The following is a 24,926-nucleotide window of genomic DNA, read 5'->3' on the forward strand; positions in this document are numbered from 1 at the left end:
AAGGGAGGTAAAAATAAGAAACCAAGCATCTGGAGATGAAACACAAGGCATGAAGATGAGGCCCATTGTCCCATACATGGGACATTAGTCCCCATGTATTGAAAACATTTTTAAAAACATAAGAAACACTTAGCGTGGCTGTGAGATTAAGGGAATGATTGAAGCAAGCTATTGTAAGATAAGTCTAGGAGAACCAGACTGTGACTGGGTACAACGAGGCAAAATGCAACAGCTTCAGACAGCATAAAAATGCACGTTGTAAGTCAGTCCTTACTAAGCAGGAGTGAGTGTCAAATTGATTTAAGGGTGAACAGGATAATTTTACTTTGCTTTTTCTTCTGCTCTGAAGGACCAGCCACATCCACTTTACTAAGTCCTTATATTTGCAGTTTAATCACCTTACTGTCCAGTTGTACGAGTGTCATATATGAAAGGGTGTGCAAGTAACTCCCAACAAGTTTTACAGGAATCACTAACTTCAAAACAAATTTAAAACAAAACAAAGCAAAGCGAAGCAAAATAAAACAACCTTAAAAGCAAAGCAAGCAAGTAACCAAACTGAAGGCCATGCTTCTTCTTGGAATCCCACTCTCCACATCACTTCTGCTATCATTTTTCCTTGAATGTCAGTGGGGTGCTATGGACCCTGATAGAAGGATTCCAGAGATGCTGACTGACAGTGCTACTCAGAAAATAAAGTAGGCTTTGGCAGAGGGCATAAGGAGCAACTTCTCATCTTTCCACTATATTCTGCCTTATTGCTCAATGACAGACCCCACGTAGTGAATATAAGACTGTAACTTCCTTATCGGTTCATGGACAAGAACACTAGCTGACATGCTGACATTTTTTGGTAGACAGTGGCATACGACACAAAGTCTATGTCTCACTATTTCCTGCAAGCAGATATGTAGGGAGTGTGCTGTGCACACCAAAAATTTTAAGCTGGTACCACTAATTGAATGGAATAATTCTCTTTATGACAGGTGCTTATATACATCTTGGGTACATCATACATGCAGTGTGCAAAATTAAAACGTATTGCCTTGCTGAAGAATATTTTGCTTTTATTATATAGTCTGAAGTATTGTTTTTTGTTTGTGTCCTTGTTTGGTTTGTATGGTTTGTATTATTTTGTATTTTTTTTTGTATTATTTTGTATTGTTATTATATTGTATTGTTATTATATTGTTATTGGTATTATTTTGTATTGTTTGTATGTTTTTTTTTGGGGTGGTGGTGGTGGAGGGGGGAGTTATATTCTGCCTGCAATAGTTGAATGATGAAATATTCAGCTGATGCCTGCACTGAGCACATTCCAGTAAACGCTGGTGAAAGTTAGAAGCTCTACTGAGTTCGGCCGAGGAACATTAGCATAAAACCAGTATACAATCCCACCTGAACCGCTACATTTTATAGCTGGTTTTCAGAATTTTTGAGCTACACACTGGCCTAAGGCAACAGGATCTCTAGGCACCCACAACTCTTGAAAGCTATGAACAGAGAGAAAACATGTTTCCACAAAAACATAAAAAGGCTCTACTTCAGAGAAATGTACTTCATAAATGCTCATGCAAGTGCTTGTAGAGTGAATGCAATAAATCAGAACCACAATAAAATATCAAATACCTTATGACCCATCAAATACAAAATAAAACACTTATGGTGAGGATATAAAATCTGTACAGGTATTTCTCTTTTTCTGTTTGCTTGGATCTCATTTCCAATTAACACTGATCCTTCTATAGTATTTCTTACCTGATGCTAGCATATATTATAATTATGTTAAACTTAGGTTAAATTAGATTTATTTCTAGTCTGCATTTCTATTTCAGGATTGTCTATTGTTTAGGTTCTAACTACTATTATAACATGAAAATAACAGGAAATTAAGAGCTGCTTGATTTTCCCCCAAATTGCCTGACAGCTGTCATCATCAATGTCCCAGCCACGATAAATTTATAGTCTATGAAAATGACATAAATATCAGAAGGTGCATATGAATATATACATATTTTAGTGCACCTGTATTCTATGAAAGCAGCAAAAGAGTTAGGTGCCATCAGATATCCTCAGCCACTAGTATTTACCTATGGTCTGCATCCAGTTATTTATACATAACTAATTTGTCTGAAACAAAAAAATTCAACAATTTTGAATCATTCTCCGCTTTTGAATAAGCACATATGGTTGCATGGAAATTTGGATTTTTCCAATTTGAGGATATGACTGAGTTGGTCGCTTCATGGATAAAAGCTCTTTCTAGTCCAGTGGTGGGCATCACCTGTCACTTTGTCAGAATTCATGTTTTCATCTGGAAAGTCATATCAAGCACACAGGTGCATCTCAAAGTCTTCTTGCCATTTGAGGGCGTCAGAAGGCCAGATTCTCAAAACCAAATTTGATCTAATGCCAAAGCAAAGGCAAATGCCAAAACCGTCATGGACTTGAGAGATTAATAGGTATTTACATAGTTCCCTTTCCCCAGCATTATTAATCCTCTCTCACTCTCCTAAAATTTATTGGAGTTCAAGAAATCTTGATGGTCTGGGGAGGACACGTGGATACTGGATGCATTCTCCTTTACCAGGTTACTTTAAGGAGACAGAAAATAGCTATTCTGTGTTTAGGCACCAAAAACTAGATATTTAAGGCAGCTGGGCACTTAAACATGCAGATTGGCTCCTAATGGGGATTTCAGTGGATGCTGAGAGCAAAAAGTTACAGTTGGAAAACTGTTTCCCTGAAAATTTCATTATTATTATCTTTTTCTGCATCTTTTGGCACTGAAATCTCTCTAAAATTCTAGCCCCAGCCAGTATACTTCTCCACTGTCCCATAAAAGGATACAAATCTAGATTAAGAGGTTGTTTTTTTTGTTTGTTTGTTTTTACTATGTCAGTGCTTCCCCTGTTCTTCTCCCCATTACAAAGTTCCATAGCAGCCCTTGATCAAGTCAGAAAATACTGGGAAAACATTAAAGATCATCAGATTTAAATTGGGTGCTTCAACTCTCTGTCCCTGTTGAGGAACTACAGCAAGCCGAGGCAATATTTAACCATTATTCTGTCTTGGGGATGCACTTAATTTGAATATCTTAGCAAATCTCTGCCAGGAGAAAGAGTGCATCTGAAAGAATCACCTACTTTACAGCTTTCTTTATGAGTAAGAACCAATGTCTGTTACTCCCACCTTGAGAAGTGGAGACAAGGTTTTATGACTCCACAGTTTCCTGAAGAAACATCTCTGCTGAGTTTTAAATCTTTACAGTTTATTGTGGCTGCCAGAGATGCTGCTTTATCAAATGCTGAGGTTTCCTGGTCACCCGAAGAAAGGAAAGATAGATTTGCGAAAGTACCAGAAATAAACAGTTCCCACAAGCATTGAAAAACTTTCTCCACACCTTTCTTCTATCTTTCAGCATCCCTCATTGGAACTGAAAAATATTTCTTCAGCTTCACTAATTCAAGAGAGTAAAATGTCATCTGTAGCTGAAGTGGATCTCCAAGTGCTTCTCTAGTTATCAGCAAGAAATAATTTTTGGTGGATCTCCATGATTCCTGATGGCATATCACTGGCTTGAATTTTTTATAAACAATAAAAACACTTTTTTCTGATTATGTACAGGTAATTTTGAAGCAAAACAGAGACCGAACAGTTTTAAATGCCTCTGAAACAATGTGGAATTTAAACTAAACTACAAAAAAAGAACAGCGTGCCTGTTGTCAAATCAAATGATTGTACAAGCAACGTACTTAGGAAACCACTCAGAACCTCCCTCTGCATGTCTGAGGCGTGTCTGAGAAAAAGAATGACATACTGTTCTCTCCCTCTTTTATTTTTAAATCAAGACCTCTATTGAAAGAGATGAAAAAGACTCTGAAAGTGACCTCCAGGTAACAAGTCCTTTAGAACAAAACCCCTTCCCATTGCATAGCATATCCTTCAGCCAAGTGTTTTAGTGGCTTCTCCTGATGACTTTCTCAAAAATTGTCACCTTTTTTCCTCCTAGCTGCAGCCATGATAATTCAGCATATTTTCTGGGAAGAGCTCAGTTCATGGCTGTGATTAGTAACTGGAGCACTTTCTTTTTGTAAACCAATAAATTTCCCCCAAGCAGATATTAACTACAAGGCTGAGCCTCCCTCAGTTTTATACACGGGGTATTGAATGCTGTACAATACTGCATTGTAGACATGATTTTCCATTAAAGGGACGTTCCATTGTACAGCTCAGCACTTAAAAGTTTGCAAATTCCTGAATTAACAGTTATCTGTAATATCTTAATTTGCACAAGTTTTATGACACTACCTAATAATATGGTGTTATAACATTTGGCTCCTCCTGAATCTGTTTCACTTACTGAATGGAGAGCTCTTCATGATTTCTTTTTCATTCCAGGTGTGGCCTGATTCTTATTTACCCGGTACACACTGGTTCTTATTTACGGCACAGCTTCCAAATCCTCCCCTCAGGACAGAATTTCTAATTTTGCAACGTTCAACATCACTGCCGAATTGGATGGGTGCACACAATGAATATTCTGTAATCCACCTTTAGAGCACACTTGTGAGGGAACGTGGTTTTACTGTTCACGCTGTCACTCCAACTACATGGCTGGTAACACAGGGGGTTTGTTTGTTAATTGAGGATGCTGCTGCCAAGCACATCAGATTGGAGCTTTGATTTTCCAAAGTAAATCTCACAGTATGTTTTTGTTGTTGGTTGTTTGCTTTTGTTTTTCCTCAACCATCCAATAGCTTTGAAGACCAAACTGTGGGCTTTTTTTTTCCTCTTTTTTTCAGAAGCTGCATTTAAGAATAAGTTTGTCACATGAATTGTGATTCTTTCCAGGTCCTCAAGCAAAAGCAAAACTGAAACAACCACAAAAAACTGAGCAACTCAGCAACCTTGTATTCATCACATCTCCACACAGAGCCACATCACAGGAGCCGAAGGGTGGCAAATGCAGGGGAAAATACATAGCTGTTGCAGCAGAGGTGCCAGAGGAAGGTAGAGGAAGTACTTCCTAAAGTGACTTTTTAATACGGCATCTTTATGATGGAAAAGTGTCAGCCTAATCTGACAGCTTTGCTTTTCATGGCCTTTCTTTTATCTTAGTTGCCAATGTCATTCAAGTCCCTTTTCCTTTTTCTTTCTTTTCTTTACAGCCCACACCCTGTCCTTGTTTGGTTCTCCTTTCACACAATTTTGTCATTCAATTTTGTCATTCATACTTCTCAGGGCCCGTTAGTGTCTCCCTTAGTTGAGTTTTAGTTGGTTTACCCCCAGCAAATGGAAGCAATTTGCCTCCCTTGTTCATGCACCTGCCAAATTATTAACCCCTCATCAGTAACATATAATGTAAAATGACCAGGTGAAATATACTGGTAGCCCAGTTCTTGATTCTCAGATTACCATGCTAAGAACCAATTCCCATTTTTCGTTTACCCCTGTTATGCTTTCAGCAATTAGTCCTGAGGCAGGGGACTCCTTCACATGACACTGGATTTAGAAGGTGTGGTATCCTCACAAACACACACGGACAAAGCTTCCCAGTGGTAAGAGAGCTGCTTGGCCCTGAGTGCTTCAGTGCTTTGCTGTTTTTTGTTGTTGTCCATTTTTTTTTCCTGTGAAAGCTTATAGTTTGTATGCAGCCCCCTTCAGCCTGCTATTCAGGAGACTTCTTTAAGTGCATTAACAGAAAGACTACATATATCACCAAGTCTGGAGACAACTGCTAGGAAAATAATACAGCAGGTTGCAGAGCAGTGGTTTTCAATCCGTGGGTTCCTAGAATAGTTTATTTTGTGGGGTGACCTGTGGGATAGGTGAGAACCTAAAAAGAGGAAACAATTTTGAGAAGAGTGACTGCAAAGTGATGAAGGTCAGAAATCTGAGCAGAGGAGGAGGACACCAGACTTGGAAAAAGGCAGATTTCATATAAAAAGAATTGGTAACTATGGTCTTTATTTTATTTTATTTTATTTTATTTTATTTTATTTTATTTTATTTTATTTTATTTTATTTTATTTTATTATTTTATTCTAGATCCTTCCCATGGACTCCTTGGTCTGTTTCAGAAATCAAAACCCTTTCATTCTTTTTTCTCATGTCTGAGAACTGGATGAGGCTAACTCAACTACCGTAACTTTTATTAATATTCCCTGATTAGAGCCTTTAACTGTGCTGTGTTGAGGAACGCATTCTAGCCCTTCATACTTACTTGTGTGTAGAGGTTTCGATTTGTTGTCCTTTTGTCTTTTCATCCTATTAAATGCCCAGCTGTATAGTGGAGGTTAGCTGGCTGGCTGTTGTATGTTTATTAGGGATTGCCTCTTCTCCAATTTTACTAATGTTACAACTAGGAATTTTGGGTCTCTTGAATTTATGGATGGTGACTTACATGCCATTGCAGAGCTAGTTTTGGTTTCTGTCATGGAGCAGTACAGCACCCTCTTGTCTCTGTAAAAATGTCTCTGTAAAAACACAACATCAGTATGTGTGATGTTGTTTGCAACTTTGATCTCTTCAAGGTGACTTCCAAAATGGGGGAGAAGGAGGGAGCAGAATAAGCTTGTGCCTTTCTGCTTTTTGCTTTTGTTTTTGTTTTCTCTTGATAGATAAAGAAGCAGTGAAAGATGCTTTCCCTTTCCTTTTTACAGCTTTTTCCAGAAATTTGGGCTACGTACACACTATGATGTATGCTGACTGGGATGTGCGTGAAATGACAATCTCAGAACAACTGTGTAAGGGAAAGAAGCATCGAGGAGGCTATTTTAATCAAGCTGATTTCAGTTTTGTTTGTCAACAGTATTTTACTTCATCACCTAATTAGTGTTTTGGACAAAGGCTTTGTGCATGGAAGGTTAAAGGCATTCAGCCTTTTCAGACAGTAAGTTCATGCAAATTGGTTTAAGGGTCTCTCTTCTTTCAACTTAACTCAGAAATACTACAGAATACATACATTTCCTTTAGTGATAAAAGAGCAACCAAATTCAGAGGGATTACTCATAAAGCATCATCATTATTCATCACCATCAAAACATGAGTAAAAGGATAAGAACGTTTTCCTTAATTGTATAAAATTGGGGTTAGAAAGTTGCAGTTAGGGTTCTCAGAAACTATTGATCAGGCAATCATATATATGCCTACATGATTTTTTGAAAACATTAGTATTGTCCTCAAATAATTTTACATGATTAAAGTAATAACGCTCTCATACCACTACACTATAAAAAACAAGATATTAATACCGCACATCTAATTTCTCAGACAACTTCCTTTTCAGTTCTGATCCTGGAAAAGCAATATACCAGATCAACTGTATACACATCAGAAGATCACAGCCTAGGCTGGCCAGGATCACAGAAGAGGCACAAGGTAGTAGTGCCTAAATATCTACAGTAGTATGTAAATATCTATATCTAAATATCTATAGTAGTTGTGCCTAAATATCTACAAGCCTGACTTTCTTGACCATATTGAGATTCATTAGGGACATGTGGTGGAGTTAGATCTTACACAACTCTAATGTAGTAGTAATTAAAGATTTTTATATACTTTTATAGTAAATAACAAGATTAGGTTATGATTTCTAACAGCACTGATTCAGCATTTAAGTACTAGTCAATTAACAGAATGATCTTAAGAACTTGCTACAATAGAAATAGTGGCTTAAAGGTTCGAGAATGTCAAAGTTCACCTGAGACTTACTGCAGGGTCCTGTGTGTGTGTGTGTTCTAAATTCAGCTTCCCACTTCCAAAGTCCCCCCTTAGAGTGAATTACTTACCCTATTCCCTCGACAGCGTTTATCAGTAGATAAGTTTGTTCCTTGAGGAGTCGGCTCTGAGATGTACTTCCACTCAGGAGTACCCTGACAGGAATCCCAGCTCAGGGGGAGATCGAGGATGCAGCTCACTGAAGTCTCTGAAGAGCTCGAAAACTTCTTGCTTGGGATCACTATTTATAGGAACATGAAATAACTTACTTTTAGTCAGTAATTTTCCAAGATTCAGGTCTTTTCCACTTATGTTTACGTTTCACTTCGTTTATTCATGCCACAGGGGCCCAGGAAGGGGTTGGGGGAAGGCCTGATTGTCCCAGTGCCTTTATTGCATAAACAACAGGGAAGAGAGGCAGTGTCAGGCTTCACCACACTCTACAGGTAACAGAGGAACCATGCTGTGACTGCTTTTCTTTGAATCATAGACAACAGAAGAATGATGATGCTCCATATTTATTAGCTAAAGTGATTGACTTGTAGTCAGACTCAGATTCCTTATCATGCTGTTCCTGGACTCCACTGTGGTTCCTCATTTTCCCTTGAGGGATTTCATTTTCAACTGCCTGCTTGACTTAGGATTTTGCATCTGGGATCTCCCCAGTACAAGAGTGACATAGATCTTCTAGAGAGGGTCCAGAGTAGAGCCACAAAGATGATTAAGGGATTGGAGCATCCGTCTTATGAGGAAGGACTAAGTGAGCTGGGCCTGGTTAGCCTAGAAGAGGAGATTAAGAGGGGATCTTATCAACCTCTACGAATACCTGAGGGGATAATGTAAAGAGGATGGGACCAAACTCTTCTCAGTGGTGGCCAGTGATAGGATGAGGGCAGAAAGGTATAAATTGAACCACAGGAGGTTTCATTGCTATATGAAGAAAACCTTCTTTATGGTTTGGGTGACATAGCACTGGCACAGGCTGCCCAGGGAAGTTGTGGAGTCTCCTCCGGAGATATTCAAGGCCCGCCTGGATGCCATCCTGCGCAATGTGCTCTAGGTGGTCCTGCTTGAGCAGTGGGGTTGGACTAGATGATCTCTGGAGGTCCTTTCCAACCTCAACCATTCCGTGATACTGTGATCTTATCCACAGGGAAAAGTACATTTCAGACAAATTTTGGTGCGTTTGAAATGCTGCTGTTGATCATCACTTCACTGCTACATGTACTTCTGTTGATATAAACCATAGAACTGCATGATCCTTCAGGTTTAGCCATAGCACAGTCATACTGTATCTCCCTAAACATTGATCAAAAGAAGAAAAAAAATACATAAACTAATGCTATAGTTGGCACCTTGGTTCATGCTATCCAAAGGAACACTTCTTGTATTTGAACCCAGTATTTTGAATCTGGTGAGCCAGACAGAGCGGTTGAATGCACCAGGAAACAAAGCAAAACAAAACAAAAACCTCAAACCGTATTATTTTCTGCAAATACTAACTGTAAATAAGCCCAATTAAATTGATTCTCTGCTCCATACGTTTCAGCTTCCCTCTGTCCCCCGTACAAATCTTCTACTCTCAGACTACTGTCTCTGCAGACATGAAAAACTTGCAGCATGTTATTTATTTGTGGCACCATGAAGCTATTTTTGGGTTAGACCCCATTTTTTAATGGCAATGAGGAGATGTTGTTGACTTCAGGCATAGAACTAAATAATTTAACCGTAATAGCACCACTAAACTTAGAATAATTATGTCATGTGTAAAATGCAGGGTAATAGTCTGTTGTCAGCATATCATAATTCAGGCAGTAACGACTCTCTGCCCTGCACATAGGAAAAACAAAAGAAAAATAAAACAAATAATTTACAAACTCTTTATAGGTCTGTGGGTGTGCCACTAACAGCTCTGACTCTGTATCTTCTCAAAATGAAATTTTAAATGAGAACCTGAATCAGGACTAGACACTTTGCTAAAGCAGCAAGGCAACACTGGAGAGCACCTGGCTTCAGTGGCACAGATTTCGTGTTAACACAGGCAGCCTCAGATGCCCCTTGTCAAAGATCAACATGTTTTGTGTCTTCCTCTGCAGCCCCAAGGATAAATACCCTTTGCCTGATTCATAAAAAATGAACTAGACAGATCCAGTCTCACCAACTGACTTCCCTGCTTGGAGCCCAGTGACATATATAACATGACTTAGGTGCAGGAGTGAAGCTATCCATCTTAAATGTCTTCCTCTCCATCCCACCCCTCAATATGGTCCAAATGTTTGAGAAAAAAGCACCTTCCTGATGCCTGTAGGGTAGTATCAGTGACATTACTCAGTGAAAAGTAGAAGAATAGTTTTCTGCATTTAACTAAAACCTTGTAATTCCCCATTATAACATGCCAGCAACTATATCCGGAGCATTTTTAAATGTACTCGTTGACTATGATAACAGAAGGAAAGAAACTAGCAAAATGCTGGTACATCTTCTGCCTTCTTTTGTTGTTCTTGTTTTAAAGACTGACTATTGTATTCCTATGCCCTCCTCTTCCCCAACACAGTCATTCCAACATCAGAAAATAATGTAACTTTACAAATTAGTAACAATAATAAGCTGTTTTTTTTCTTTTTTTTTTGTCCCCCCCCCCCCCCCCCCGGTATCCCACCTACCATTTTCACTGTACCAAGCTCATCTTGGATATCACCAGATGAGCTTTAAAAGAAACTCCCTGTATCTCAGAGGCAGTTACTTTTAAAGACATTTTAAGCTCTGACCAAGTGCATCCAACGTAGGTCCCAACTTCAACTCACATGCCAACATCAGACCCTACAGATAGCAGTAAACTAAGTCACCACCCTTGCCTTTCCATTTCTACAAAGACTAGATAGTTGGGTATTCCACGTGCTTTGAAATAGCAGCTTCTTGATTTAAAACAACAGCTGTTGTGCAATTATGTTCTACACAAATACTATTGCTCCCCTGCCTGTTGGAAACAGAAATGGGTCTGTAGTTTGACAAAAAGATGAACAAAATGGGGCTAGTTGATGTTCACACTTGGGAGTCAAGTCCTAGGGACTTTCCATTCCTGTGACTTGATGTTCCCAGGAGCCAGACACAAGTGATTTCTAATTATGGATTCATAGTGTTCAAATAATCTTTTTGAATTTGAAATTAAAGACAATGAAGTCTCTGCTATTAAGAAGACTTAACAGAAGCTTCTCAATGAGCAAATCCAAGAGAGCAACTGGAAAACAAGCTGAACTGATAACATCTGTAAATTTCTGTATCGCCACTGAATAGATATTTTGGTGATGCTGACAGGATTTTCAATGGACAGTGTTCACGTTTTGATCTGCTATAAAGAGTATGTCATTCTTTTGAGTATCTTGGAGACTTTACAGGTTTGGGAGAAGGCAATTACAACAAAGACGTGTGTGGCTTTCAGCACTTTGCAAGGAAACTCTTGACTACTGGTAGGTTCAGGCTACTAATAAAGGAAACGGTATGGTTGAGAGCCACAGATGGAGGTCACGAATTTACATGAAGTGTTACAGATGACACAGATGAAGTCTTAGGATTGTGAAGGAAGGGGGATACATTTTTTATTGCTTCAAGGCAACATATTCACTGAAATCGATGGCCTGCATGAGAATCGGTGATTTTATGCATATATGGGATTTGAGGGGAAAAAACGGAGAAAAGAAGAAAAACAAAACATTTGCTGCTCACTGGAGCTGGTCGGAAGTTTTCCCTGTGCTTTAGATGAGCACCTCCGCTTCAGACACGGCCCAGCAAGCAGGATGCTTGCCACATACTCGTCTGGTGTTCATCGGAATTGACGTCCTGACTTGTATTGCTCACACATTGAAAAGGCTACTAACTCTCACAGGATACACGGTTGATGTTGGTATAATATCATTCCATGATGTTTTATATCAGTGCAGGCCAACCTCGGTAAAAGGATTTGATGGATTCTGATAAGTTCCATAGGTAATTCTTTTGTGGTATGACTTGTTAGGGTTTTTTATGCAGAAGTCAAGCAGACAGCACATTAGATTCTGAATGTCACTTACTACCAGAATGTGTCTGGCAACACAGCAGTATTTACCACTGAAATGTATTATTAATGCAGACAGAATGATTCCTCAGCTGAAACGATACACTTTCCCTCCCCCTTAAATGAAGTATAATCCAGAAGGCATAATTGCATTGGATATATAGTAAACTTGAAGCTAAATGGGTCATAAATCAATAAATAACTCAGCCCGCAGCTTCACAGTTTATTGATTCACAAGCTGTTTATCCCCCACCTCTCACCATACACTCTGTATCAACTGCAATTATGCTTAATTATCCTTTTTTTTGTGTATGTATGGAGACTTACATGCTTCATCAGACCAAACAGACACCAGTTTTGAAGCTACAATAATAAGAAGAGTACTTTGCTGCCTCTTGTTTACTTTAGAAGTGTATTAAATTCATTTCAGCCTTATTCAATGCTCACCCAACATACATGCTCATTGCTTACACACACACAATTATTGTTATTTAGGATGTGATAACTGACCTGGTGTGGTGGTTTTAACCAGCCGACAGCTGAGCTCCACCACAACAACTCTCTCACTCCCTCTCCTTGAAGGAAAAGGGGGAATTCACACACTTCTGTTATGCCCAGACAGCAGGTGTAAAAGTTGTTTTACGGGAAGGGAAATTAAAAAGGGGAAAATACAAGCTCAAGGACACAGCTACAAAAGAAATCAGATCAAGCATCGCATTGTGAAGTAAAGCTGTTAGTCACACAGCTTGAATTCAAGATTGCTGCCAGTCACCCTGCTAAATCACAGGTATAGAAGACAGCATGCTATAGATGTTGTACATGTAAACACTGCCCAAGTGACAAGCCTCCTGGATGAAGTGAATGGAAGAAAGGAGTGAGAGGTGTAGTACTGTACCACTGTGTGACCCAGCAGAGCAGTTGTTTCACATTATGAACTGCTGTGAAAGCATGAAATCAATAACTTGAATACATCATACTAACTCCATATTGAGGTCAATGAACTTTATTAAAAAATTGGTTAGGTTTGCTATGTTCTCAATTAATTTCTATGCACTTCACACCTTGTTTTTATCTCTTTATTAATTTATTTTTCTTAAGGGGTGGCATTGCATGCAGTCACAACCCTTCGGGCAGATCTGTGATATCAACTTATTTCATAACCCTTTGGACCTCAAGTATATATTGTTATGCTTCATAAAAAGTATTTACTTTGGCACCTGTCATTGTCACCTGTACTATGAAAGAAACATTTAAATAAAGGGTCATGTTATTACTAGAACGATGGCAAGTTTCTCCAAGCTCACACATGAACATTTGTCAGTAGTCAGAGCTTGTTTCTACATAAAAGCAGTCACAGCATTGAAGAAATGTCTAGTGGGATTGTATTATAGCTAGCCAAACTTTTGAATCTCTCCAGAGTGGGGGATGGAAGCAAAGGGCAAGTAAGGAAAGAAATAAGAACCAGTTTGTAAATGAACATCAAATAATAATTCCACCATATTCAACAATGTTCTTTTGAAACGCCCACACATTCAACAATGTTCTTTTGAAACAGAGAGAGGTCTACACCTAAGTCATCAGGTCAAAAACTTTGTATCAAGTTTAATTTTATTCACAGAATCACAGCACATGTGCGCCACAGCTGGGAAGGTGGGTGGTGGATCTCTGAGCCATGGAGTTTTCTAGTACTAGAGTGAGATCTGTGCACAGATCATTTATAGCAGACTCAAGCTTTTATTTGTGTTGTTAGGGACCTGTGAAACAGTGTCCTTCAAAATCACTAGTGCCATATAGCAACGCTTTATTTAAATTCCCTCAAGGCAGATGCACTCCCAGTCAACTGGAGGGCTGTACAATAATGCAGTCAAAGCAGATTTATTAAGCTCAAAAACACATGACCCAGGCAACAGGGATAAGAGTGTGAGTGAGAGGCCTTACAGTTACCCAGTAAATTTATTTCTTTCTCTGCAGCGCAGTACATCGGACTTCCTGATAAAATAATGGAACCATCACTGTTAGGTGCTACCACAGGCCTTTCAACAATAAATAAAGTTGGGTAGTCTCTACTCCCATGCATTTACAAGGATTATTCTCAATTAATTACTCCAAATAAAATGTAAACGGAACCGATGATGTAGTTGGGCCTCATGTTAGGCATATATATGCACAAATGAATTTACAGCACCTGTAGGTCTAAAAGCAAAAATGAAAGGAAGGGATCATTTAGAAAGAAGAAGTCTGTCCTCCAGTTATTATCATCAGCAAGGTCATAATCAGAGCTAGCCAAATGAGAAGTGCCCATTTCTGCACAGCTGCTCCTTTTTGCTGCAGTTACAGCCCAAAGACACTTTGTTGTTACATAAGGAATTGATGTATGCTGTTGCTGCTATTGGCCTTGCTATAGTTTTTATAGTATGTGCTGTTAGTGGTATCTGCTTCAGCCATGCACAGAGACACACAGCCACAGGTAATGCTTCCCAAAAATTTCCTTGCAAAGCAAACAGAGGTCATCACTAGCAGAGAATATGGAGTCCCTGATTCCTCAATAAAATCCCACAGGAACCTGTGACAGACCAGCAACCTGAATCAAGCAACTGGTCGTTCTCCTTTTTCGCACAGAAGCTGGGAAAGAAGATGAAAAACACATTGTTTGAACTTTGTCAGTTGTTGAAAGAAATGTCTGAGTTACAATGAAACAAGAAGTACAACTCCCAGAATCATCCCTCCAACCGCAATATTGAACAGATGGCAACAGTGTTAGTGGAAACTTATCACAATTTTATTAGCAAATTGAAAAGCATTTGGATAGCAATCACCACAATCAGCATTTTCACAAGTCCTAGAAATTGTAATAAGGTTCTAGAGACAAGTTGCCTTCATATCCTAATCAAGAATGGATGTGTTTAACTTAGGCATCCAAAAGCCATAATACTCCATCACTGAATCTTCAACAAGGAATTTTGACTACAGATAACCAGGCCTTTCAAAACAGGAATTCATTCAGAGATAAATTACCCTTACATTTCTTCCTTACATCCCTGAGGTTAAGTAATGCCTGCTGAAGAATTTCATTTAGTTCTGTCTCAGGAAAAAGACATGTCTTTTTCTTCTTCCTTTTTTTTTTTTTTTCTTTTTTCATTTTAGTACCACTTCATGGCTGGAAAGCCTGCTATCTCACCCCAATTAACAGCGTTCTTGTATGTCCACAGTTTATTTAAATTTAATCCTGGATCTATAAAACACCAGTTGCTTATTCAAAATACTTCATTCTTTCTGTTATAATACAATTTTCTTCCACAATCCATAACTGGCAGGACATCAATAATTTTCTCTTCTTAGTTAACTTTTCATTATTTAGTTTCAAGGAAGACCTGAGTGGATTTTTTTCTGTTTAGGGTGGTTGTTTCTTTCTTGTTTGCTTGCTTGCTTTTTGTTATTGTTGTTGTTGTTCAGTTATTTCAGGTTTTGTTTGCAAAACAATTGCATGTTTCAGAATTTTGCCCAGAAAAATGAGCAATGTCATTCCTGGCCTGAAACCAGCAGGTGGAGCCATGTCAGCTTTCTATGCAGCAGAATTATTCCTCCTGAGAGCCTTTTGAAGTAGATCAGGCATTTGTGTCATGCACATATTTTTCATCTGGACAAAAAACAATCTGCCTTTTCCTGCAGAACCTTCAACCATATCTCACCATTATCACTGTGACTGTATTTAGCTGTGGCAGAAAGATATTTTTGCAGGAAACAGGCTACGTATTTCACAACAACAAATCTGTCAAAAGCCTCTGCAAGAGCTTAGCTAAGGACTTGGTGTTGGGATTGAATACCTGGCCTTCTGATGTGCATACTGGCACCAAACCATGCAGCTGGGCTAGGAAGCATAGAATCATTAGGGTTGGAAAAGACCTCCAAGACCATCTGGTCCAGCCGTCCCCCCACCAGCACTATCACCCACTAAATCATGTCCTAAGTACCACTTTTACCCTTTCCTTAAACACCCCCAGGGACGGTGACTCCACCACCTCCCTGGGCAACCCGTCCCAATGCCTGACTGCTCTTTCTGAGAAGAAATGTCTCCTCATTTCCAACCTGAACCTCCCCTGGTGCAACTTGAGGCCATTTCCTCTAGTCCTATCACTAGTTACCTGTGAGAAGAGGCCGACTCCAGCTCCCCACAACTTTCCTTCAGGTGGTTGTAGAGAGCAATAAGCTCTCCCCTGAGCCTCCTCTTCTCCAGACTAAACACCCCCAGCTCCCTCAGCCGCTCCTCACAGGACTTGTGCTCCAGGCCCTTCACCAGCTTCGTAGCCCTTCTCTGGACACGCTCCAGGGCCTCGATGTCCTTCTTGTAGTGAGGGGCCCAAAGCTGAGCACAGTACTCGAGGTGCAGCCTCACCAGAGCAGAGCACAGGGGGACGATCACCTCCCTGGTCCTGCTGGCTGCACTATTCCTGACACAAGCCAGGATGCCGTTGGCCTTCTTGGCCACCTGGGCACACTGCCGGCTCATGTTCAGGCAAGCATCAATCAGTACCCCCAGGTTCTTTTCCTCTGCAGGAAGATTTAAAAGCTACAGAGATATGAGTTTTTCTGCACACCACTGCGTACCAGCACCCTGCTGTATACCAACACAAATGCACACACAAGATCCCCGTGAAACAATTTATTATGGCCTTCCTATGTTCTTCCTTTGCATTTTGCCTGCTCACATCTCACCTCCTCCCAGGCCTTGCTAATGCTGGTCACCTCTGAGCAGACTGAAGCAGCTGCCCAGCTTTGACAAGCTGCCTGCAAGAGTAGGTGCTTCCTCTGTGCTTTAAGCAGGAGTGAATGCATATACATACACCTGATGGTCTGAAGGGCAGCATGGGTGATGTTCAGATAGTCTGGATCAAAATCAAGGCCCACAAAACGCACTACTGTAGTTGCCAGTTCCTGTGATCTCCTGCATGATCATAGATGTCTTCTCATGTGGATCTATCAGCAAAACCAAGACCTTTTTCCTGAAGTTGATCACAAAACTGTTTATTTCAGTGAAATAAGCCTTACAGCCATTTACATATAAGCAGTGCTTACATTTTGCAGCACTGGATAAAAATCCCACAGATTAGACACCAAAACTATAAGCCATCCAGCCCCTGTAACAACAAGGTTATTAAAACAGTGGTGTGCTGGATCCCTGTACCTAGAAAATGTGCTTACTTTTCTGTTCCTCAGACAGATGATAATTTAATACTTTGGACAATACATCAGGACTAAATCAAATACTTTCTCTTGACTGTGCCACAGGGCATGTTGCTGATTGACAAGTAGCAAGACAAATACGCCTTTCCCTTCCTACCAGCTACCTGTTACTTTTTATTTGTGCATGATTAGGCAATAAAAAGCAGCTGATCTTTCTACTTAATATCAAAATGCAGCAGGCCAAACCTTGCTGTTAGGCACCTGTGATCTCAAACTCCAATCTTAAAGAAAAATAAGATGTGGATAATAAAAAATGGTAGAGTGAAAATAGCAACCCAAATCTCTGGCTCTAGATAATTTTTCTAATCAAGAAGGATAAAGAGAATTAATAGGAACTGCTGTATTTATTGTAACAAATTACTCCTTGGATAAACAAGGTAAAATACGAGGCCTACAGAAATAGTTGCATTTTCAGAAGTGCTTGGAGTGATCACCTGTGTTGTATGTACTTATCAGCAAGTTTATTCTTTGGTTAAAGCATATGGGGAGACTTTGAGATGGGATGCCGTATAAGTCTTAATTGCTACTATTTTCATAGCTTGGACAAATCAGTACTGCCCCATTAATTTAACTCCAACCATTCAAACCAATTTTGGTAATAATCCCTACTGTAAAAAATCTAACGTCCTTTCCCCAAATCACCTACTACACTATCTGACTGTATTTGAATGCACCTAAGTCAGGATAGCACTGAGAAGGTGGAAGTCACATAGCTGCCGAGTTTCCACCTGAATGCCAAATACATGTGCTCAGACTGCTCATAGCCTAACAGGCACTCTGAATTTCTGGTGACCTCTCTCCTGCTTTGTTAGCAGAGTTGTTTGTTTGTTGATGGTCATTTCTGTGCTGAAGACTTACACTACACTTCAAATTCTAGCTTCCCTGGGAGACCTGGGCTGATCAGTTCAGATGCTTTCACTTGGTTAAATGAACTGGAAAGGAAGCTGGAATGATCAAGAGGGATGTGTGGTACTGCTTATCCCTGTCTACGATGTCTGACAGTTATCTATGCCAGCATTCGAGCAGTTTCAGTATTACCTGAATCATGAGGGACTATTTCAGTAATTTTCTTGGGCTCTGTGTGAACTGTAAAACCAAAAATAAGGACTAAAGCAACAAGGGGATTGTAGATTATCTGCATCTATCATGCACAAGACTGAAAAGTATCTTCAACTAAACAGTTCAGTAAAGAATAGTATTATCTACTACCATTTATTATTATTATTATTATTATTATTATTATTATTATTATTATTTTACAAAGGAGTAAATAAGGGACCAGTTACAGTTCTCTTTTAAAAGCTAGGATTAAGACAAGCTAGTAGCTCTGTTGGCTATGTTCTGAGTAGACTTAAGAAGCCTCTATACCTCACCTGAGCTGATAGCATCCCACTTAATTCCTAAGAAGCTCCTCCAGCATGTAAACAACCGAGAAATGCTGGTGCTCTGCTGTCTGGGGTTGCCTGGTTGGATATGCTAATTCATTATCCTACATGGATGACGCCATACTTAGGAGCAAGCCAGAAGAATGAATGAAGAAGACCAGAAAGACGGAGTGTTTAGTCATAAACTAGTAATTTGACTATTCTGCCATTTTCAAATATGTTTCGCTTCCCAATCTTATCTATGAATAATAGTAAGGAACATACTTTCAAATATTCTCCTATGGTTCTGTTAATGTAAGCTAAATCACAGACGTTCTCAGTACTCAACTGCAGATTTAGATCTGGTAGAAAGCTAAGGGATGAGAGTGAGGCAGCCGTTTACTGATTAGCTTGGACTTTTAGTCTGGCTGTGTCATGTGCATGATTCACCTCTCAGTTGTAGGATAAGCCTGACATACAAGCCCACCAGGCTCAGGGGAGACCTTATCACTCTGTACAACTACCTGGAAGGAGACTAGCCACGTGGGGGTCAGTCTCTTCTTCCAAGCAACAAGCAATAGGATAGAAGGAAATGGCCTCAAGTAGCATCAGAGGAGATTTAGATCAGCTATGAGGAAAAATTTCTTCACCAAAAGGGTTGTGAAGTATTGGAACAGGCTGCCCAGGGAGGTAGTTGAGTCACCATCCCTGCTGGTCTTCAAAAAATGTGTAGATATAGAGTTTAGTTACATGGTTTAATCATGAACTTGGCAGTGCTAGGTTAAAGGTTGGACTTGATGATTTTGGAGGTCTTTTCCAACCTAAATGGTTCTATGATTCTATGATTCTAAATGGTTGTGTATCTTTAGACATGCAAAATTCACAGGCACACTGTTATTTGACCTCATATAAGACAAAGACATGTTAAACTCAATTTGATATCATGGCTGATATCATTTCATAACATTCTGATTTATTACAAAGGTCAACTTTTCAAACCCACTGCTTCTCCAGATCTGTTAGATTGTATCCTTCATAAAAAAAATACTGTTGTTCCAGATAGCTAAAAAAAATGCTCTAGCTATAAATTTAATTACAAAATCCAATATTGACATCTAATGGATAGATGAGAGAAATCTTAAAGCGAAGACTTTTGTTAAGGAAGAAGTTCATTCAGCATAATAAGTACACATATATTTATAGTCCTTTAGTCTAAGTTACACACACCCATACACACAAAAAGCAAAAAAGGAAATGGAAATTTATTACAGGCTGGGAGGAATAGTGTTAATGTAATTCACTCTTGAAAGCATATATGAGAAACAATAATAAGCAACAGCTTTTCTAAATATCTGCATTTTAGACAAATCTAAAAAAAGTATGGATGCACATTTTTGCATGCATAAAATATTTCTATGTAAATGAGGATGTTGAAAAAAATAATATTATTTTCTCTTTGCTTCCTTTTAGTATTAGGTGCTTTGATTTTTGGAGGGTTTCCTCGGAACAATTTCAGTTGTTCTTCACTGTGCGGACTGAGGAGAGCTAGAATTTTAAAACAAAAGTTAAGTATATGATGGCAGCATTGCAAGGTTATTAATGCTTTTGTGCCTCTTCACCTCTGTGAAATCTTGTTGTAATAGCCCGCAAGTGTAATGATACTCAGCTCTTTATGCATCTCAAAGACTATCAGGGAGACTGGTATTATTCTCCCTATTTTCAAATGGGGAAACTGAGGCATGGGAATAGGAAAATATTTCTCTAAGGTTTCCTGTCTGCTTGTACAGAGGTAGTCACAGAAGCCTGGCAGGTCTCCTGACTCTCCAGTTACACAAAGCCCTGGTTGCCTCCCAGATCCCAAGAGGGATCTATTTGTGGAGCTGCAACTCTGCAGTAGAAACAAAAGAAGTTAGTAGCAGAGGCTGGCCTTGATGAGAGTCAGAGAAAATTGTCATGCCTTGCACACATACAGAGCCTATTTGAAGTGGATGGCTTTTGTGCTGACAGGAGCAGCTGTGCTCGCTCCCCTGATTCGATAATGAGATCTGTGAGTTTGTAGTATGTCTTTTCAAAAACAAGGAGGTCTAGCCTGATTTTGATGTTTTGCTTGGGATAAACTTACCCCTTTATTTTCCACACCCACTTTCTGCGCCCTTGTTTTCTCCCTCCCTGCAGACTTGCAGGACATACAGATCTAATCATTGCTAATGAAAATGCTCCTCTCCAAGTATCAAAACAGCAAAGGTAATAATAAGGAATAGTTCAACCTGATACACACATGGGAAGGACAGAAGAAAATAAAAGAACTGCACATACAAGTCTGTTATATAAACAAACAGCCCCTCCTTCACTCCATTCCCATTTTCCTCCCTGACCCAATTTGTGTCCATGTAGGGCAGAAGGTGGAAAAAAAGGATAATTGCTCTACTTGGAGGTTACTGGTTACTAGATGAAGCTACTCTCTTAAATAATTAGTGCATCCCTTTCATCTGGCTTTAAAATGTACTTTTTCTTCAGGTGCTGGAGGTTTACTGCACAGTAACAAAAGAAAAAGTCTGTATATTCTTGATTTATGGTTTTAAGATTGCAAAACATTTAATTCCCACCGGCCTCTACTTTCATCCTTGTGTTCAGACACAGCCATTTTGATAGGTCTCCTCCGCCTTTGTTTGAACGTGCTGAACTGACACTTTTCCCAGCTGTGAAGAGCAACAGTCACGCAGGGTAAGATGCCTTCCCTCTACCCAATGCAAAAGGGAACAAAGCTCTGATCAGCAGAGGGACAAAAGGTGGGTATAAAATCCAGCACAAGGATTAACTGTTTCCTTAAAAAGCCACAAAGTACTACAACCTGTAGGCCCACATCAGCAAAGGATCTGCACCCAGCCATGTGCCTGGCCTCCGTGCATGGTAGGCCTGACAAACATTTTTGGACCTGTCTAGTGTACCCGCATGCTGTTAGTTTAAAAAGACATCGGACTTTTTCCTGAACTTCAGGAAACTGTATGTGGGAAATGTTAAAATTGCTGTAGTGTGGGGCAGTGAGTAGGTAGGAACAAAGATGTAAACCAGAGCTCTCAGCATTTCAGTCTTAGAATTGAGATATAACACTGTTCTGGGCTACCTCTCATCTTTCCTTGCATGAATTTCTCACCTGCTGCTCTTATAACGAGAGGAACAGATTAGGCTGAGAGAGCCATACTAGGCAAAATGAGATCTAATATTCTGGGGAGGGTGAAAACATCTAGCCAGAAATTAATGTGGGCTGTTTGGGAATCAAACACTAGGACCCATACTACAAACTTAAGGCAAAAGCCAATTATCTTCTTCAGTTTCACCTCTATAAAAAAATGAAACTATGAAATTCCCTTTCAGTTTCTGTCAATATCTGTCATAGGAACACCTGTTAAATGGCCCTTAAAGAGGACTTTCACAACTTGAGCTGGAAGCACAAAGCCAAACATAGCAGGAGGCAACTACAATGCTCTGCTGCTTATCTGAGAGAAAAGGTAAACATAAGACTTGGTCATTTCCAACAAAGAGAGGTCTACTGAGGATCCCACTCACAGTGGGATATCAGTGGATATCAGATGCATGTTCTGGCCTCCCTCTGCCATGAAACAGGTATGGGACTTTGTCCCAGCCTCCACACCTCTCTGGTCTTGTATTTATTTTTGTTGTTACATACAGGTCCTACCAGGAGAGACATCAGAGTAGCAGACAACCTTTGAACCTCTGAAGTAGCTTCCAGTCCTACTATTGCCACCAGGAATAAAATTTAGCACTGCTGTGGATTTGGCCATTTTGTTAGGAACTGTAGTGAAGATAGCAGTAGCTGTTTTCACCCCGAAGAACATTCAGCTTCAGGGAAAATACAAATAAGAAAAGATGGGCACAATAGATAATAAATGAGAGCATAAATATGGAAGAAGAGGGGGAAAACGAGGTAAACGTGAAATAAGTCTAGAGGGTGTCATTGTGTAAATTGGTTGGAAAAAAATGTTTCTACTTAGAATAATTTTGCATAGCACTGAACACAAGAGATACTGGGGTCATCCTAGCTGAAATGTCCCAGAACTGTTAATAAAGTGGTGATAAACAGAGACTCCTAAAGTAGAGGACTTTATAGTAGACCCAGTTGGACTGCATGCTAATTTTCACATTTTGGCTGCAGTAAAGCCCAAAGTTTCATCTAGTGCCACAGGCCACTGACTTCTTCCTGTATTTTGTCAGAAACTGCTTATGTTCAGAAGCATACAGGGCAGTTCGCTGGCCATTTTTATGAAAACATGGAGCTTTTGGTGAAGAGTTTCTGTGAAGCTTTCCAGGAAGTGGTTGACATTGTCCTGCACGGAGGTTTGAGGAGGAGGGAAGAACAAAGGAAATATAATTTCTGGTCAGCACAGCGGGATAGTTAATGAAGAACCATGTGTCTTAGAACGACTTGTACTAGTTCCCATGAAGACAGATAGGAAAAGTCCTCTAAAAATTATGAAGCATCTTGACCATAAGGCAAACTTTCTCCTCACTCCTGTTTACTCAAAAGTAACTCACACTCACTTGCAATTTAACACCAATTATTCTCATTGTATAAAAAAGGGTAAGAATAAGTCTCTTGGTCCCTCTTTTCAAAACAGTATTTTATAAATTGCTTGCATATTGCTTCTGATTCATCTCCTGATGCTTGACTGCATTAGGCAAAGTATCACCAGGTGATCAAGAGAAGTGATCCTTCCTACCTATGCACCTGGAGTACTTGTATTGGGTTTATGTGGCAAGGGTTTGGTAGCAGGGGGCTGCAGGGGTGGCTTCTGTTAGAAGAGTCCAGAAGGTGCCCCATGTTAGATAAAAGCTAGTTTCAGCCAGCTCTAAGAGGGACCCGCTGCTGGCCAGAGCTGAGCCAATAAGCGATGTTGTTTGCACCTCTGTGAGAACAGATTTAAGAAAGGGAAAAAAAAAGCAGTGCAACAACATCTAGGAAGAGAGGAGTGAGAAACAATGCTGCAGACTCCAAGGTCAGTGCAGGAGGGCAGGAGGTGCTCCAGGCACGCAGCAGCAGTTCCCCTGTGGCCTGTGGAGAGGCCCCTGGTGGAGCAGGCTGTCCCCTTGCAGCCCATGGGTCCCACACGGAGCAGATCTCCACGCTGCAGCCCGTGGAGGAGCCCCCGGTGGAGCAGGTGGATGTGGCCTGGAGGAGGCTGCGGCCCATGGAGAGCCCCCGCAGGAGCAGGCCCCGGGCCGGAGCTGCAGCCCGTGGAGAGGAGCCCACGCAGGAGCTGCTGCCCGTGGGGTCCCACGCTGAAGCAGTTTTCTCCTGATGGGTGGACCCCGTGGCATGGACCTATATTCAAGCAGTTTTTGAAGTACTGCAGCCCACGTGAGATCAGTTCAGGAAGAACTGCATCCCGTGGGAGGGACTCCACACAGGAGCAGGCGAAGAGGGTGACCATGAAAGAGCAGTGTAGGCAAAATGTTATTGACTGACCGCAACCCCCATTCCCCTGTGCTGGTTGGGGGAAAGACATAGAAGAGGATGGAAGGAGGGAAGGTTTTAGTTTGCTTTTAGTTTCTCACTGCTCTAGTCTGCTAGGGATAGGCAATACATTATATTAATCTCCCTATGCTGAGTCTTTTTTGTCTGAGACGATAATTGTTGAGTGATCTCCCTGTCCTTGTCTCAGCCCTTGAGCCCTTTTCATCACATTTTCTCCCCATTTTCCTTTGAGGAAGGGGAATGAGAGAGTAGTTGTGGTGGAGTTTAGCTGCCCAGCTGGGTAAAACCACCACAGTACTGTGTCCAGTTCTGGGTTCCCCAGTACAAGAGACATATGGACACACTGGAAAAAGTCCAAAGTAGAGCCACCAAAATGATCAATGGACTGGGCACCTCTCCTAAGAGGAAAGGCTGAGAGATATGGGACTGTTCCGTCTGGAGAAGAGAAGGCTCAGGGCGGTTCTTAGCAATGGGTATAAATACCTGAAGGGAAGGTGCAAAGAGGACAGAGTCATGTTATTTTCAGTTTAGCCCAGTGCCAGGACAAGAGGCTATGGCTACGAGCTGGAACACAGGAGATTCCATCTAAACATCAGGAAGCACTTCTTTACTGTGCAGGTGATAGAGCACTGGCACAGGTTGCCCAGAGAGGTTGTGGAGTCTCCCTCCTTGGAGATCTTCAAATGATGTCTGGACATGGTCCTGGGCAACTTGCTGTAAGTGACCTTGCTTGAGCAGGGGGTTTGGACCAGATGACCTCCAGAGGTCCCTTCTGACCTCAACTGTTCTGTGATTCTGTACTAAGTCATTTTTTTATTTTTATTTTTTAAACACTTCAAAAATACTCTCTCATATCAGATGGTTGGAAGAGAAGACAGGATACCATGTGGGGATGGCACCACCAATGTAGTCAGTCACATTTTCTTATACATAACCACTGCTTGAGATAACCTAGCAAAGGCAGGCAAGTGGTAGGTCAGAGGCAAGGAAGGCTATGAAAGGAATGGAGCAAATGAAGAGGGAAATTAGAGTCGGGGAAAGTAAATGGCAAGAG

The 24,926-nt window shown here is 40.5% G+C and overlaps 1 protein-coding gene across 21 annotated transcripts in view; it reads right to left on the reverse strand.

Annotated features, from left to right (window-relative positions):
- The window catches only part of LOC310899483 (uncharacterized protein), a 154,559-nt gene that overhangs the window by 66,911 nt on the left and 62,722 nt on the right, over positions 1 to 24,926 (reverse strand). For 12 of the 21 annotated variants that reach the window (XR_014584306.1, XR_014584309.1, XR_014584310.1 and 9 more), the window contains exon 3: positions 7,794 to 7,963. The exons of 5 other annotated variants lie outside the window; for them this stretch is intronic. The gene's annotated coding sequence lies outside the window, so the exon portion shown is untranslated. Of the gene's footprint in view, positions 1 to 7; positions 5,840 to 6,406; positions 6,480 to 7,793; positions 7,987 to 24,926 lie in introns of those variants that run through there. 4 more of the 21 variants (XR_014584307.1, XR_014584319.1, XR_014584321.1 and 1 more) reach the window with 4 other exon arrangements.

Source organism: Anser anser, assembly GCF_964211835.1.
Source record: "Anser anser genome assembly, chromosome: 4".
Taxonomy (NCBI): domain Eukaryota; kingdom Metazoa; phylum Chordata; class Aves; order Anseriformes; family Anatidae; genus Anser; species Anser anser.